Source organism: Schistocerca piceifrons, chromosome 5 (genome assembly GCF_021461385.2).
Source record: "Schistocerca piceifrons isolate TAMUIC-IGC-003096 chromosome 5, iqSchPice1.1, whole genome shotgun sequence".
NCBI classification, from domain to species: Eukaryota; Metazoa; Arthropoda; class Insecta; order Orthoptera; family Acrididae; genus Schistocerca; species Schistocerca piceifrons.
In genome coordinates this window covers 441,416,541-441,431,979 of record NC_060142.1, presented here as the reverse complement: position 1 = coordinate 441,431,979, position 15,439 = coordinate 441,416,541, and positions in this window count along the sequence as shown.

Below are 15,439 nucleotides of genomic sequence, written 5' to 3'. Positions count from 1 at the left end.
CTGAAAAGTCACCAAGAACTGTGGGTCAGTGGAGACTTACCACACTGGATGAGAAGGAAAGACTGTCTTTCCTTCTCATCCCAAGTGGTAAGTCTCCCATGATCCACAGTTCTGGGTGACTTTCCTGAAATGTACCACTTTTCCTAGACGTCTCCAATCCTTTTCCTTCACCCTTCTTCCTTCCCCTTCAACCTTTCTACCTGAAGAAGGAGCCACTGGCTCCAAAAGCTTGCCTAATTACAACCTTCTTTTAAGTGTGTGTTCTGCTTCCTCTTGGTGAGTAGATTTTTTATCTATCCAATTAAATTATTTCGTCAGTGCTCTCCCAATACTCTGTTCACAGTTTCTGTAAATGCAGACATGGAGACTGTCAGTCCAAACAGAAGTCTATGACACCTGTAGCATCTGCCTTCATACATGGAACTGATGTACTGATGAGGTTCTTCATCTAGCTCCATTTGATGGTAACCAGCCATTAAGTCCAAACTGCTAAATACTATGTCTCTCTTAAAGTTTTGAGCCAGTGCATCTATACTTTTTGGCTCATCACTTGCTATCTCAAATATTCCATCAGACTATCTAATGCCCAGTAGTAACATATCAGTACCTCCTTTTTTTTGTTCACTATACATAGAGAACTGCAGTGATGTTTATGACTCCATTTGCTAATATCAGCTGACCGCACCTTTTGTTACTCTTTTTCTGCAGCTTTCTTCTTTGCCTGAAGTATTGAGTTTGGGTGACAACAGAAAGGTTTCTGTGGCTGAATTTTAATTTTGTATGGTAGTTGTTAAATTTTGCATTGTTATTTCAAATCAAGTTTTCATATCTGAGCAGTAAACCATAAATGTTATCCTTCATATTACATATTTATCACTCCTTCAGTTTCACCAATCTTGTTAATAATTTTATTTTCATTGCTTAATGCAAGTTCTTCTGGTCATTTGTGTAAGTCTGTGTCTTTGTGCAATTCCTGTTGATCTTTGTCCTCAGCAAACTGCATCTCTTCTATCCTTATATCACATACTCTAACAAAGTTAGTGTCCCTATAAACAATTGCCTTTCCACTAAATGGATTTCTTCATTGTTCACTTCCATAGCTCCATTAGCAAAATTTAAATGTATTCCATAATCTGATTCATCCACTCAGCACCTCTGATCACCAGCTCACAGAGTTGCAATCACATCAGTGTTGTATTTAGAGACCTCAATTTCTGGTTCTAGTATTACTTGCTTCTTAATGATTTTACTTTTTGCTCCCATAGCTCCTACAACTTTAAACCACTAACTGGTAATTTAGGAATGTCTATAATTTTCCTCAAAAGTTTATCACAAAAATTCTTTGAGACTGCACATACATGTCAACCAGAATCACAGAGAATTCTTACTACCTCTCCACACACCTTTGCTGTAAGATAGGGATGATGACTTTCTTTTTAGCTGTTAGCTTTTCTTCGTAGACTAGTTCTTCCTGTGCTTCACTTAGACCTTCTGCCTTAAAAACACTAATTAGCCTTTGCTCTGGACCTAAATGTTTGTTTACATTATTTTTATATTCATATCCTGATGAAAGAAATTACCCTTTTCACCATGCTCTGGATCAGATTGTATTCTGAACTATTTTCCATTTCCCCATACATCACTGAGTGAGGTGGCGCAGTGGTTAGCACGCTGGAGTCGCATTTGAGAGGTCGACGGTTCAATCCCGCATCTGGCCAACCTGATTTAGGTTTTCCGTGATTTCCCTAAATTGTTCCAGCCTAATGCCAGGATGGTCCCTTTGAATGGGCTTGGCTGACTTCCTTCCCCATCTTCCCCTGATCTGATGAGACTGACAACTTCACTATTTGGTCTCCTCCCCCAGAAACATCCCAACCCAACCCCATCATTCACTTCTTGTCTAGGTTGGTTTGGTAGTCTTTGCTCATCAAATTGCTCAGGAAACAGATTTAATCTACTTTATTTATTAGATTCTCATCAAGACCTCTGAAGACGTCCATTGTGGTTATCAAATCTTCTCTCATGGGAATGCAGTTAATGATTCCATTGCTCCCTTAGATTTTGTCTATGCTGCTCTGAACCATTATTAACATGTCTGGCTCTAGAATCCCAGTTGTTCCCTCTTCTATCTTCAGTTTCAGTGTGCCCAGATATTTGCCTCAGCTGATCATCTGCACTGATTATGGTGCTCATTAGCTGTCTTCTTATCTCTGAAGGAAGGTACCCTACAATTCATTTTACAATATCCTCTTCTTCAAATGGCTTGTGTAGGTACCATTTCTTATCCAATTCAATTTCTAAGAGGTCTGCCATGGCTTTATCAGTTTCCCATGACTATTCTTTGTTATAGAAAGAATCAGTTATACTGTCTTGTGTATGCTTTGCTCAACACTTGTCAGAAGTGAAGTCTTAGACTCCCTTTATGACATAGTTCCCTTATTTACTTGTATGCTTGGAATTTATGGCAGTCAGGTGAGTGAAGGATTTGTTGCACCTGGAACTCTGTCGGCTTTAATCTAACCCAAGTGCCTGTTATCAACCTGTGTTCAGCTTACTATTATTATAGGGAACCTAAATTAATGATACTTCTTTAATGAGAAAAGTCATTCAATTTTATACTGATTACTTCAACTTGACAGAGCAGGATTATGGATCCTAAACAGTCATATTCTGTCCAGTAAACACATTTGTCATTTGGCAATATATGGAATTTATTTACTACTATGGAATAGTTCATAATTTCTTCCAAAATACATAATTCAACATGGTCACCTATAAGTAATCTGTCCTACACTACAATGGCTGATATGCATACATGAAGGTATAACTGCTATCTTTAACTGTTTATAAAGTCATAGTTCTTCACAAATAATTCCACAATAATACTTCCTAAGAATACTTAAATACCTCTTTGGCCTATATATGTCTTCATAATTCCTGTTTCTTCCACAAATTTAACTTTTCTCCACATACAGGGTGCCCAACCTTCACTCTTGCAAATTTGTTACCATCTGCCCTCTCCTCAGTTCTTAGAATTGCAAGCAGTTTATCAGGAAACCCACAGACATTTTGGTAAAGTTCTAATGCCCTGAACATCTTTGACTACCAACAATGTCATAACCAATGGAAGTGAGCTGCTAGGTTGACCACTGGTATGGGTATGTACAATAATGATCACAAGTTCTTTCAATAAATGTAAAGCTGTATAGAATATTACGAATATCATTTCACAGAAAAACATAAATTTCCATCAACTCTAATTGTAATGATGCTGACAGCTGTCATGATGTTACAAATGAGTTCAAGAAATTTTTTTTTTTTTTTTGTTTCAAAAACTGGACATAATCTCATGTGCAAATCTGAAAACAAAACCCCCAATATTCCTCAGCAACAGTGTTAGAAACTCACTGTTTATCACCAAACAACATCCAGTAAAACTGAGAAATATGTACAGATTAGACTTAAGAAAATGAAATCTATCTACCATAATGTAGATAAATGTCATTTACAGATGCTAGCATGAGAGCTAATTTATTGATGCTTGAGGTATTGCAAAAATGGAAGTGTGACTTACAATGATTGAAGCAGGTGTCTGAAACCAAGTACTGCTAGCTGAATTTAATCTAAGGCAGAGTTAAAACTTTATCCTTTATTTCACCATCCGAGTTGCACATTTATTTTTATGATTAATAGTTTTTACAATATTTGATCATCTGCGGATCTGTGTAGCTGTGTAAGCACACTGCCATATCTACACGGAACTACATATCAGATCACTGTACTACATAGACCTGAAGAAGATGAAATATTACCAGTGAAGGAAAGTTGCTACTCACCATATAGCAGAAATGCTGAGTCGCCATGGGCACAATAAAAAGATACACACAATCATAGCTTTCAGCCATTAAGACCTTTGTCAGCAGTAGACACACACACACTCACGCAAACACAACTTGCACCCACGTCTGCAGTCTCAGAGAGCAGTGTAGTTTCAGCTCTCTGAGATTGCATATGTGTGTGCAAGTTGCGTTTGCATGTGTGTGTGTGTGTGTGTGTGTGTGTGTGTGTGTGTGTGTGTGTGTGTGTGTGTCTACTGCTGACAAAGGCCTTAATGGCCGAAAGCTATGATTGTGTGTATCTTTTTATTGTGCCTATCGCGACTCAGCATCTCTGCTATATGATGAGTAGCAACTTTCCATCTCTGGTATTGTTACATTCCATCCTGGATTTCCCATTGTTTGAAGATGAAATACTGATTGAAACTAGTCATCACAAAAATAAATGTGCAAATAAGAGGTGCAATAAAGGGTAAATTAAAATTCCACTGAGACTGATGCAGTACCCACCAGACAGATCACGGGAGGTGCACATCGGCACGGCGTGTCACGGATGGTAGTTGCTGCAAGTAGAGTCCCGTCCACCAGAAGGCATGCGAGAATTCGGACGCGACCTCTGCCGGCGCAACAACAACAACAACAACAACAACAACTCAGGCAGCACGGGCTGTGCCCAGTCAGTTAACATCGGGCCTGCCTAGGACACAGTCCCGGTCTATGCTAAGTGAAGTGCTATGTAAACGTGAACAGTGTTACTACACAATTGGCGACGAGGATGGGATCGTTCTTTCGCGTGTTGCGTTGTTGTTCCGGTTTCGAAGCTTCTCCACGGCATGGAGGATTTAGTGTGGGCTTTGGTTGAGCAGCAGATGGAGCTCATGGCCACCATGAAACAAGTGCTTCCGGCGTTGCTCTCCATGCAGTCTGCTCCAGCGCCGTTCCCTCCTCCCTTTCCCCTGTATGACAAGACGGCGGAGGATTGGGATGCTTATGAACATCGCCTTCGGCAGCATTTCCAGGCGTTTCATGTTGCCGATGCGGAGGTACGTCGTGCTCTCTTCTTGTCTTGGATATCTCCCTCGCTGTATCAAGTTTTGCTTCAGCTAGCGCCGTTGCAGGAACCCTCGTCCTTGTCTTTTGACGCATTGTGTTCATTGCTGTCTTCATATTATCGCCGCTGCACGCATGTTGTGGCGGCTAGGGTCGAGTTCTATCAATGCGAGAAACAGCCCCATCAGTCTTACCGGGCGTGGGCCGCTACCCTGCACGGTCTTAGTCGCAAGTGTCATTTTGTCACGGAGCAGTCGCAAGAGTTGTATGCCCACGTTATGGTATGCGACGTCATTGTTCGTTCGGCCCCTGATAGGGAGGTCCGGCAATGGGCCCTGCAGTTAGAAGACCCTTCCCTTGAGGAAGTCCTGTCCATTGCTCAATCATATGAAGTCTCTCAGGCCGCAGGTCAACAGCTGGAAGCGTGGTGTGACGTCGCGGCGGTTCAGGGTGGGGCGTCCGCGTCCACTGTGTCTGGGGTGGACGACGTGCGAGCGGTACAATCCGGCCGTTATGGCCGCTCCCGCACGGCGCATAAGCAGAATTCCGGCCGCCGGTCCCTGTTGCTGTCCTGTGTGTCGTGCTATATACATCATGATCGGACAGAGTGCCCCCAGCGTTGGGCCGTTCGTCGCAAATGTAATAAAAAAGGGCACATTGCTGAATTTGCCGCTCAGCCTCAAAAGAATCGAAGGAAGCAGGTACAGAGGACATGGACGTTGACATTCAGGAAGTTTCATCGGGCCAGGCTCCCGATGCATCGGCACGCAAACTCTTTATCGAGGTGACGGTTCGGTCGCGCCGGTTACAACTGCAAGTAGATACGGGCGCGGCAGTTTCGTTGTTGAATGCACAAACTTATTCCGACCTTGGATCGCCCCCGTTGGCGCCAGTTTACCGGCGTCTACGTGGTTATGGTAAACAGTTCATTCCCCTACTGGGTCAATTCACTACCGACGTGACTTACAAATCAGTCACTCAGCCTATTACTTTTATTGTTGTCAGTGATGCGAGCTCCGCTAACCTTTTTGGATTGGATGCCTTTCAAGCTTTCGGTTTTTCTGTCGCTGACACCATACAGTTGGTCTCCGAAGACGTTCCCTATCAATCATTGGAATCTTTGATCTCAGACTTTCCAGATATCTTTGAGGAGGGCCTGGGGCGTGTTTCAGATTTTGAAGCTCACTTAACGTTGAAGGCGTCGGCTCACCCGCATTTTCTACGCGCGAGGCAGATCCCCTTGGCTCTCCGCCCTCAGGTAAAGGAAGAGCTAGACCGGCTGACAGCCCTAGGGGTCGTTCTTCCCATTTCTTCTAGTGAGTGGGCTTCGCCCCTCGTTATTGTAAGGAAGCCCTCAGGAAAATTACGTCTTTGTGGCGATTTCAAGGCCACCATTAATTCCCAACTGGTGGTGGACACCTATCCTTTGCCTCGTGCTGATGAATTGTTCTCTGCCGTAGCGGGAGGCCAATATTTTTCGAAAATCGATCTTTCGGAGGCTTATCATCAGATACCACTTGATGAGGACTCCAAACGGCTGGCAGTCGTCAACACCTCGTTTGGCCTTTACCAATACCAGCGGTTGGCCTTCAGAATATCCAGTGCCCCGGCGATATTCCAGCATTATCTTGAGTACGTCACATCGACAATCCCTCATTGTATTTATTACCTGGATGACATAATTATCACAGGCCGCAGCATGAAGGAACACTTGCACAACCTTCGCACCCTCTTTCTCAAATTCAGGTCTGTGGGCTTGCGTTGCAACCTGCATAAATCAAACTTCTTCCAACCGTCCATTGAGTATGTGGGCTACACCATCTCTCGGCACGGCATCCAGCCACTAGGAAGTTTGGTCCAAGGTATCGTCGACCTTCCTCGGCCCGCTTCACTGAAAGAGTTACAAGCTTTTTTAGGCAAGATAGCCTATTACCACTGGTTCATTCCCAGGGCTTCCACCATAGCCTGCCACCTGTACTGCTTTCTGCGCAAGGGTGTTCCTTTTGATTGGTCGCCTGCATGCGAGCGAGCGTTCACCTTGTTGAAGGGCCTCCTTACTTCAGCGCCTTGTTTGGCTACTTTTGACCCCCATAAGCCGTTGGTCCTGGCTACAGATGCTTCGCAGAATGGGGTGGGGGCGGTCCTGGCCCATCGCAACGCAGACGGTTCCGAGCAACCACTGGCGTTTGCGTCTAAAACTCTTAGTCCCGCACAGGCCCATTACTCCCAGGTGGAAAAAGAGGCTTTGGCCATTGTCTACGCTGTTACCAAGTTTCACCCTTTCTTGTATGGCATGAAGTTTCAGTTAATCACTGACCATAAGCCGTTAATATCGTTATTTGGCCCCACCTCTCAGATTCCAGATAGGGCGGCCCACAGACTACAGCACTGGGCCTTGTTCCTCTCTAAGTGCCGTTATGACATTCATTTTCGCCCTACCGGACAGCATGCCAACGCTGGCGCTCTTTCCCGTCTTCCGGTGGGCTCGGATCCTACGTTCGATCGAGAGGAGATTATGTGTTTTCATTTGGATGTGGCGTCCCGCCAGGTGGTTGATGGCTTCCCGATCACTAGTTCTCGAGTTGCCAGGGAAATGGCAGCTGACCCGGTTCTCCGGCAAGTAGTTCGCCTCATTCAGCAGGGGTGGTCATCCCGCCCTCCAGGCCGGGCCTCGGGCCCTCTTCGTAATTATTTTATTCTACGAGACTGCCTCTCAGTCTTGGAAGGAGTTCTCCTTCTGGCTACCGATGATACAGCTCCTCACGTGGTTGTTCCTGCAAGTTTACGAAGGGAGGTCCTCACGTTCTTACATGCGGGGCACTGGGGTGTTTCCCGTACTAAAACCTTGGCTCGCAGACATGTGTACTGGCCTGGTATTGACAGAGAAATTGAGCACTTGGTGGCCGCCTGTTCCCAGTGTGCAAGCCAACAGGCATCTCCCAGGGCAGCGTTCTCTTCATGGCCGCCGGCAACCCAAGTATGGGAGCGTGTTCACATCGATTTTGGGGGCCCGTTTCTCAATGGCTTTTGGCTCATTGTCATTGATGCTCATTCCCGATTCCCATATGTGGTTCACTGCTCCTCAACCACTTCAGAAGTTGCAATCCAGCCACTAGCCAAAATCTTTTCTGTGGAAGGTCTGCCAATCAACCTGGTCTCGGACAATGGACTGCAGTTTATTTTGCAGACCTTCCAGGATTTTTGTAGGCGCTTCGGTATTCGGCACGTTTGCTCTCACCCCTTCCATCCACATTGAATGGGGAAGCTGAGTGTATGGTGCGCACATTTAAGATGCAGATGAAAAAGTATGTGCACGAATTTCCTGCGGAGGAAGCATTGACGTTTTTCCTGACGGCATACCGGACCACACCAATTGGAGAACGCAGCCCCATAGAACTCCTGCATGGGCGCCAACCTAGGACTCTGCTGCACCTCTTCCGGACTGGTCCTCGCCAGTCTTCGCAACACGGAGTACCTGGCTTTCCACTGGGTATGTCGGTCTGGGCCCGTGGGTTTGGTCACAATCCACGTTGGATAACGGCGGTGGTCTTGCGCCGAAATGGCCACTGGCTCTATACCTTGCAGGCAGGGGACCGGGTGGTATGTCATCACCAAAATCAGCTACGTCCACGTTTGGGCACCCACCCTCTGACCTCTCTGACACCGGCTTCCCCATTGCTGGCACCCGTGTTGGTTTCTCAGGGGACATTACCGCCTCTCCCTGCTGTGACTCGGCTGCACTGTGATGGTTCTCAGCCTTGGCAGGCTCCAGTAGCTCCAGTACCAGCATCGCCATCATTCGAGATGCCCCAGCGAGAGCTGGCCCCCCTCGCAGGCCTGGTTTCTCAGGAGGCTGGTTCACCTGTGGTCGTTCCTTCCCCATCGTCCCCGCCACTGGGTCTTGCCCCTCCCGAGGTGGAACAGGATCCGGAGTTCGACAGTTTGTCACCCGTTCTGTCCCGGGCTCCGGTGGTGGGACGATGGGGGCCTCTTCGTGTGGGTCACTTCCAGCCGTATTCGAAGGTTCCGGCTTGAGGGTTGGCGGGTTTCCTCAACTCCGGCCTTCCAATGAATGTGAAGGTCATCGCTCCTGCCCGACGCTCCACCTTCCAACGCAGTGGATCACAGTGGCTTCACCCCCCGAAGGAGGAGGAGTGCAGTAGCCACCAGACAGATCGCGGGAGGCGCACATCGGCACAGTGTGTCACAGACGGTAGTTGCCGCGAGTAGAGTCCCGTCCACCAGAGGGCACGCGAGAATTCAGATGCAACCTCTGCCGGCATAACAACAACAACAACTCAGGCAGCATGGGCCGTGCCCAGTCAGTTAACATCGGGGCTGCCTAGGACACAGTCCTGGTCTATGCTAAGTGAAGTGCTACGTAAATGTGAACAGTGTTACTACAACTGAAGAATCTCTCTCATGACAAATATGTCAGCAACAGTGACTAAGCCAGAATGTTTAATGTTGTACTAACCACTATTTCATGTCAGGTGAAAAGCCCAAGGAAGTTAAGACACTCAAATAGGTAGCTAAAATTGGCACAAAAAATTGCCAGGTACTAGCTGCTGTAAAAGTGTCAAATATCAAGGAAATAATCCAAAACTTTTAAGAAAGTTAGACAGAATATGTCACGAGTTTGTCCTCAAGCTGATGGGCCAAGACACTAAACCAGGCAATTTACTACAACAATTTTAAGGCAAACAACTGGGAGTCATTTGAAGTGGGAATTGTGGAAGATGCGAGGAATTTATGTATCAGGGAGGGGAATAATGACAGAAGAGGAATTTCATGAGCAGTTTAGAGAGTTGACAGTACTGGCCAAACTGAAGTGAAGATATTTCAGGCTGGGTTATGTGGTACTGCTTACAGCTGATTCTGCAGCTGTCTACACAGATGGAACCAGTTTGGTGCTAGTAACTATACCAAATCTGGGTAAGTTGTATGCTCCAAGTTAACTTGCGTGTTGGAATGTATAATGTTCTCCAAAGTCAGTTGCTGGTACAGTACTGTTAACTGTGAGCAGAAATGATTATCCCAGAGCCACACATAAAGCCAGTTCCTTTCTATATATTGAAAAGACAGATATAACTGTAAATGGCAATAGTTACAGTTATTTATTTATTTGTCCATGAGACATTGTTGGTACATAGGATACACATAAGATGTTGGACATAATTTAACACAATGTTGTTTCTATCATTTTATCATCATTAATCTGTTATGGTTACATTACTTATTAATGGTATGTTACTTGTGTTTGTTCAGTGGTTACAGTGTTACTATGGTTTCACTAGATAAGACTGGTATGTTATTAATTATACTGGCACATTATTATTTATCAAAATACTCTTTCAAACTGTAGTAGCAGTGATCATTTAGATTTGCCTTTACTGCAGCTTTGAACCCTGTTGTGTTGTTTATTGATTATATGTTACTTGATAGTTTCCTGAATAGGTAGTTTCCTGAATATGTTTTCTCCAAGATGCAGAATCCATTCTGGCAGAGCTTAGTTTTTGTATGGTGCTTATGGAGACCCATTTTGTGCCTGCGGGATTTTCAGTTGTATGCTGCTATATGAATACTATGGCTTCATGTACGTGAAGACATGGAATTGGGAGGATTTGCAGTATTCTGAAGAGTGGTTTGCAAGATTTTCTGTGTTTGGCACCTTCTGTGATTCTTATGATTCTTTTTTGGATGGACACTTGCATAGTACAGTCTTTTCTACAGCAGCTTTTAAGAACCCTCATCACATGTGTTCAATTTTTTTCTGAGATCGTCAGTATGAGTTCCCCTCCTGACATCATCCTGGCTCCAGAGCCTGAGAAACTTCATCAGGTCAACTTTATTTGTAGCTTTGTTTGACAACTGGATGTTTGTAGTTTGTGGAACCTTTTCCTTGACATTATGAAAGTTGATTGCTACATTTTTTGCTTCATTTATGATTAACTTATTGTATGTGAGCCTTTCTGCCATGCCATCGATTATTTTTGTTATGTTTTCTTGAAGTAGGTTTTCTGATTTTGCAGTAATGAGAAACCTTGTGTCATCAGCAAACTGATAAGCATTTTGATATTGTATGTTTGTTTGTAGGTCACTTGCCCATAGGAGGAACAGCACTGGTCCTATTACTGATCCTTGGGTAGCACCGATATCATGTCCTAGTAATCTGAGTAATGGTTTGTGATTTTGTTGCAGTCAGTGTGTTGTATTTCCAGTGTTTGTTTCCGTCTGCTAAGGTATGACCTAACCCAGTCATTAGGTGTGCCTCTGATGCCTAGTTGATTTAACATCTGTAGGAGTGCCTCATGATCTAGGATATCAAATGCTTTTGACAAGTCAAGACATACACTAGCAATATATTCACCACTGTCCACTTTCTGTAAATATCACTTAGGAATTCATTATATAATACTGTTGGTTGAGTAGTTCTTCCTAAAATGGGGTTGTGCTGTGGAAAGGATATGATATTTCTCCATAAAGGCTGTAAGTCTTTTGTGGAAGACCTTCTCTAGAATTTTTGAGAAGCCAGACATAGGGCAACTGGCCTGTAATAGCCAACTTTATCTGTGTTCCCTTTTTTTGTAAGTTGGTTTCAATTTTGCAATTTTTAGACAAGAAGGGTAAGTCCATGATGCCAGTGAACTTTTGCGTCAATATGTTAGTGGTTTTACAATGAGTTCATTACATATTTTTATTATTTTAACAGGTATATCATCTGCTTCTGAGGATTGTTTCATTTTTAAGGTTTTTGTGATGGTCATGATTTCTTCTTCATTTTTGGGCACAGGTAGAATAAGATAGCAGACCTGTTGACCTTGTGTGGTGATGCTGTTTTATTATGGTTACTTGGAGCAATCTTACTGATTTGTTGCCCAATTATGTTTGTAAAATAACTGTTGAAGGTGTTTGCTACTTTCCTTGGCTCTGTTATTTTCTCTCCATCTTGACATAGCATGATATTGGAATTTCTGGTAGTCGTATTACCCGTCTGTTGTTCCACAACTGTCCACATGGCTTTGATTTCGTTTCCAACAGACTAAATGTATAGATCATTTGCCTTCATTTTTGCTCCCTCGACAACTTTTTTAAAAATTGTCTCGTATTTTCTGTAATAAGCATGAAATTTATTGCTTATCTGTTGTGTCTTTAAAATATTATATGGTTCTCTCTTTTTTGTGCTTGAGATCTTTATTCCAGTTGTTACCCAAGGCTCTGTTATTAGACCTCAGTCTTTGTTTCTTTATTGGTAATGCAGTTTCATAGCAGTTTCTAAATATTTCCATACATCTGCTGAACTTTTCACATGTATTTCCATGCTCATATACTGCATTTCATGTTTCCATAGCTAACTGTTGTCTGAAGATAACTATTTTCTGTTCACTTAGGATTCATTCTTCTTCGACTAATTCTGTTTGCATTGTGGTTTTAGGTATTGATATTATATGGAAAGCAATATATGTTCATTATGGTCACAAAATCCTGTTTATGGTCCTGGCCTGGAAGTTGTTTTTTTCTGCATTTATGAATAGTTGGTCAACAGTGGTATATATAGTTTTGTCAATTCTAGAGAGAGAGTTTGTAGTGGTCTGTAAATTGTATGTTGAAAGTATCATCATGACATTTTGTTTTTCGTTTGTGTCTTTCTGTAAATTTATGTCGAAGTCATTACATACTATTACCTTTTTCTTGTTAATTTTAAGTTTTCTGAGTGCTCTGTCTAGTTTCTGTAGGAAAATGTGGGCTTCTGTACAGGCAGATTATTGTTGTTCTTTGTGGTGTTATTCCTGTAAATGAAATTTCAAAGTCTTTCTCTTTTCCCAGTATCTCTAAGGATTTTAAGCAGTGATTTTCAGTGTTACTTCTAACAAAAATGCATGTCCCGCCACACGCAGAGGATGTCGTATGGAATAATGCTAATCCTGGTAATTTCTATTGTATGAGTAACATTTAATCTTACATCTCAGCTGAAGACAAATAGGCTAATGATTAATTCTGAGAAAAATGAACAGTATGATAAATGAAGTTACTTGATTTGTGGACTGCTGATGCACCTGGGTGGAAAACATATTTAAATGATAGCAAAAAGCTTTGCCTTTAGAAATCTCTCACATCTTGTTGGCCTGCAGAAAGAGTGCTATTGTTCTTCCATTCATTACTGTCCTATGCCATAATTTTGTGGGAGAACTCAGCTGAAGTCATAAAGTATTTATTTTACAGTAATGTTGTAATGAAACAACAACCCTTTTTTAATTATCATAAATTTTGTAAATATTTCTTATAAAAAATTATCTTCATTATTTTCATGAATGTAAATGTCAGAGAGGTATGTAAGCATGAAGAAATTTAATAATCTTTGTGTTGTTAGCTTGGTATTTAACAATCCACAGACCCTCAGTGGGTAAAGTAAGTGAGTTGCTGTGGAGTAGTTTGTCAAGAGAAGGTGCGTTTGGCCACATGTGGTCAATGCTGGGTGAGTGTTGCCCACTATGTCTAAATAAAATGCTCAGAAGAATTGTTTTATAATCATGAACCATAAATAAAGAGTGTTATTTAAAATTTGTGAAATGATTTCAAAAATATATCAACAAAATGAGAACTGAAATGTGTTCATTGTTTTGATTAGAATTAATACAACAGAATCAAACAAATGAGCTCCTGCAAATGCAAATATTTTGTCAGTGTTCTACAGGAAAACAAGAAAAAAGACCCATAGAACCACAAGAAACAATGAAGAAGAATTTTACCAGCTAAGAACCAATTATTTTGGTGAACTTTCTACCCTGTTTGCTCAATGTGGAGTTACTAAGGACAAAGTAGGCCTATATGTCCTGAAAATCAACACAAGCAGAATTTAAATAATTGATTTCAATCAGTAATTATAGGATGGTGGGTCTGAATAAGGGGGCTCTAGCCTGGAATGAAGTGCAAATTACATATCTTTGAATAGTGAAACAATACTTTTCAGGCTATATGATTGCTGATATTCTTTCAAGATAATACCACAAAAAGTATATGTTATTCCAATTTGAAGAGGATTTAATTTGAAGGATAAAAACCAAGAAGGGTGAACCAGAATTAACAATCATCAGCAACATTGGAGAACACAACAGCAAGTTGAGTATTAAAAGTAAATTTATTTATTTTATCTTTTTTGTTTTGTAGTGAACAGAAGTGAAACTGACCATTTTAGGATCTAAAGAAAATTCAAGACAGAGAGGGGGGAGGGGGGAGGGGGGAAGAGGGGGTAGTGAACTGTTAACAATGGGGACTTTAATGAACAGACCTAAGTGCATCAGTAAAGATTCAAAATTTCTCATTTGGGGAATATGACTTTGTTGTAGAAGATAGTGCGACAGAGAGATACGAACAACTGGAACATGGTAGTAGCAAGATAGCTGATTTAAAGCAATTAATGCTAGATGTAGGCAGGCCATTAGAACTGAACAATCAAGAGATGAACCACAATAATGAACAATTGAATCAAAACTCAGATCAGATCTCCACTAACCTGGACACAGTTGAGGTACAGGTGGGTGGCCTCGAGACACAAGTGGAGGAAGTTGATAAGGATCTTACTAAAAACACTGATCAATTAATAGATGAACTTACTATTGATAGGAAGAAAAATAAAAGTACCTTTGATGAAGTAAATTTGAAAATCATTACTGTCAATTAAAATCTCGAGAAAAATATTAACATTGCTGAGGAACACATAAATGTGAAGCTAGTCACTATTACAAGTAGCCTAGAACAGAAAGTAAAACCTTCAGATGAAAAATTTGAACTTAAACATGTAATCAGCAAAAATGACATAAACAGTGTAGAAAGTATTTTTTCTGATCCAGCTAAGGAAATCTCAGTACAGACGTTGTCAACAGAAACCTAATTAATAATACTAGTGTGATGAGGTGTAATACACCACTGAAAATGTTTCCAAAGAATGTAGCGTGCATCCTGCAGATTATATGCAGCAGTATAAAGATAATTTTGTGCCAAATATGACCAATAGCATGAAAATTAAGTTCATTAAAAAGTTCTTAGAAGATGAAGGATTTTCATGCAAAACCAAAATTCTTATACTGATATGTGGTTTTGAAAAGACATTTTTGAGAACTTTTGGTCAGAAACAGAGCAGACATGTATCAAATGTGAATTTTTGAATTGACCAAGGTAAAGGGAGGGGAGAGACAGTATGAGACAATTTTATGCGAAACAGATACTTAAATTAGTACACATTAATAAACTGTTTGATAAACTCACCATGATTGATGCTTTAAGACAAAGATTACTAGTTGAAATTCAGTGGGATCTACTTTATGAACCAGATGACACACTCAAACAGTTTTAAGGTATATCAACAAGTTGAATAGCACTTTGGAAAGAATATGAGAACAGCACCACAGTTACCACAATTTTACACCCAAACATGGGAATCACAATTGGGGAAATAATAATTATCACAAAAAAGAACACATAGCCTGTCACCACCACAACTACTTTCCACCAAATAATCACAGAATCAGGGTGAAAGTTATCAGTATCAGCAG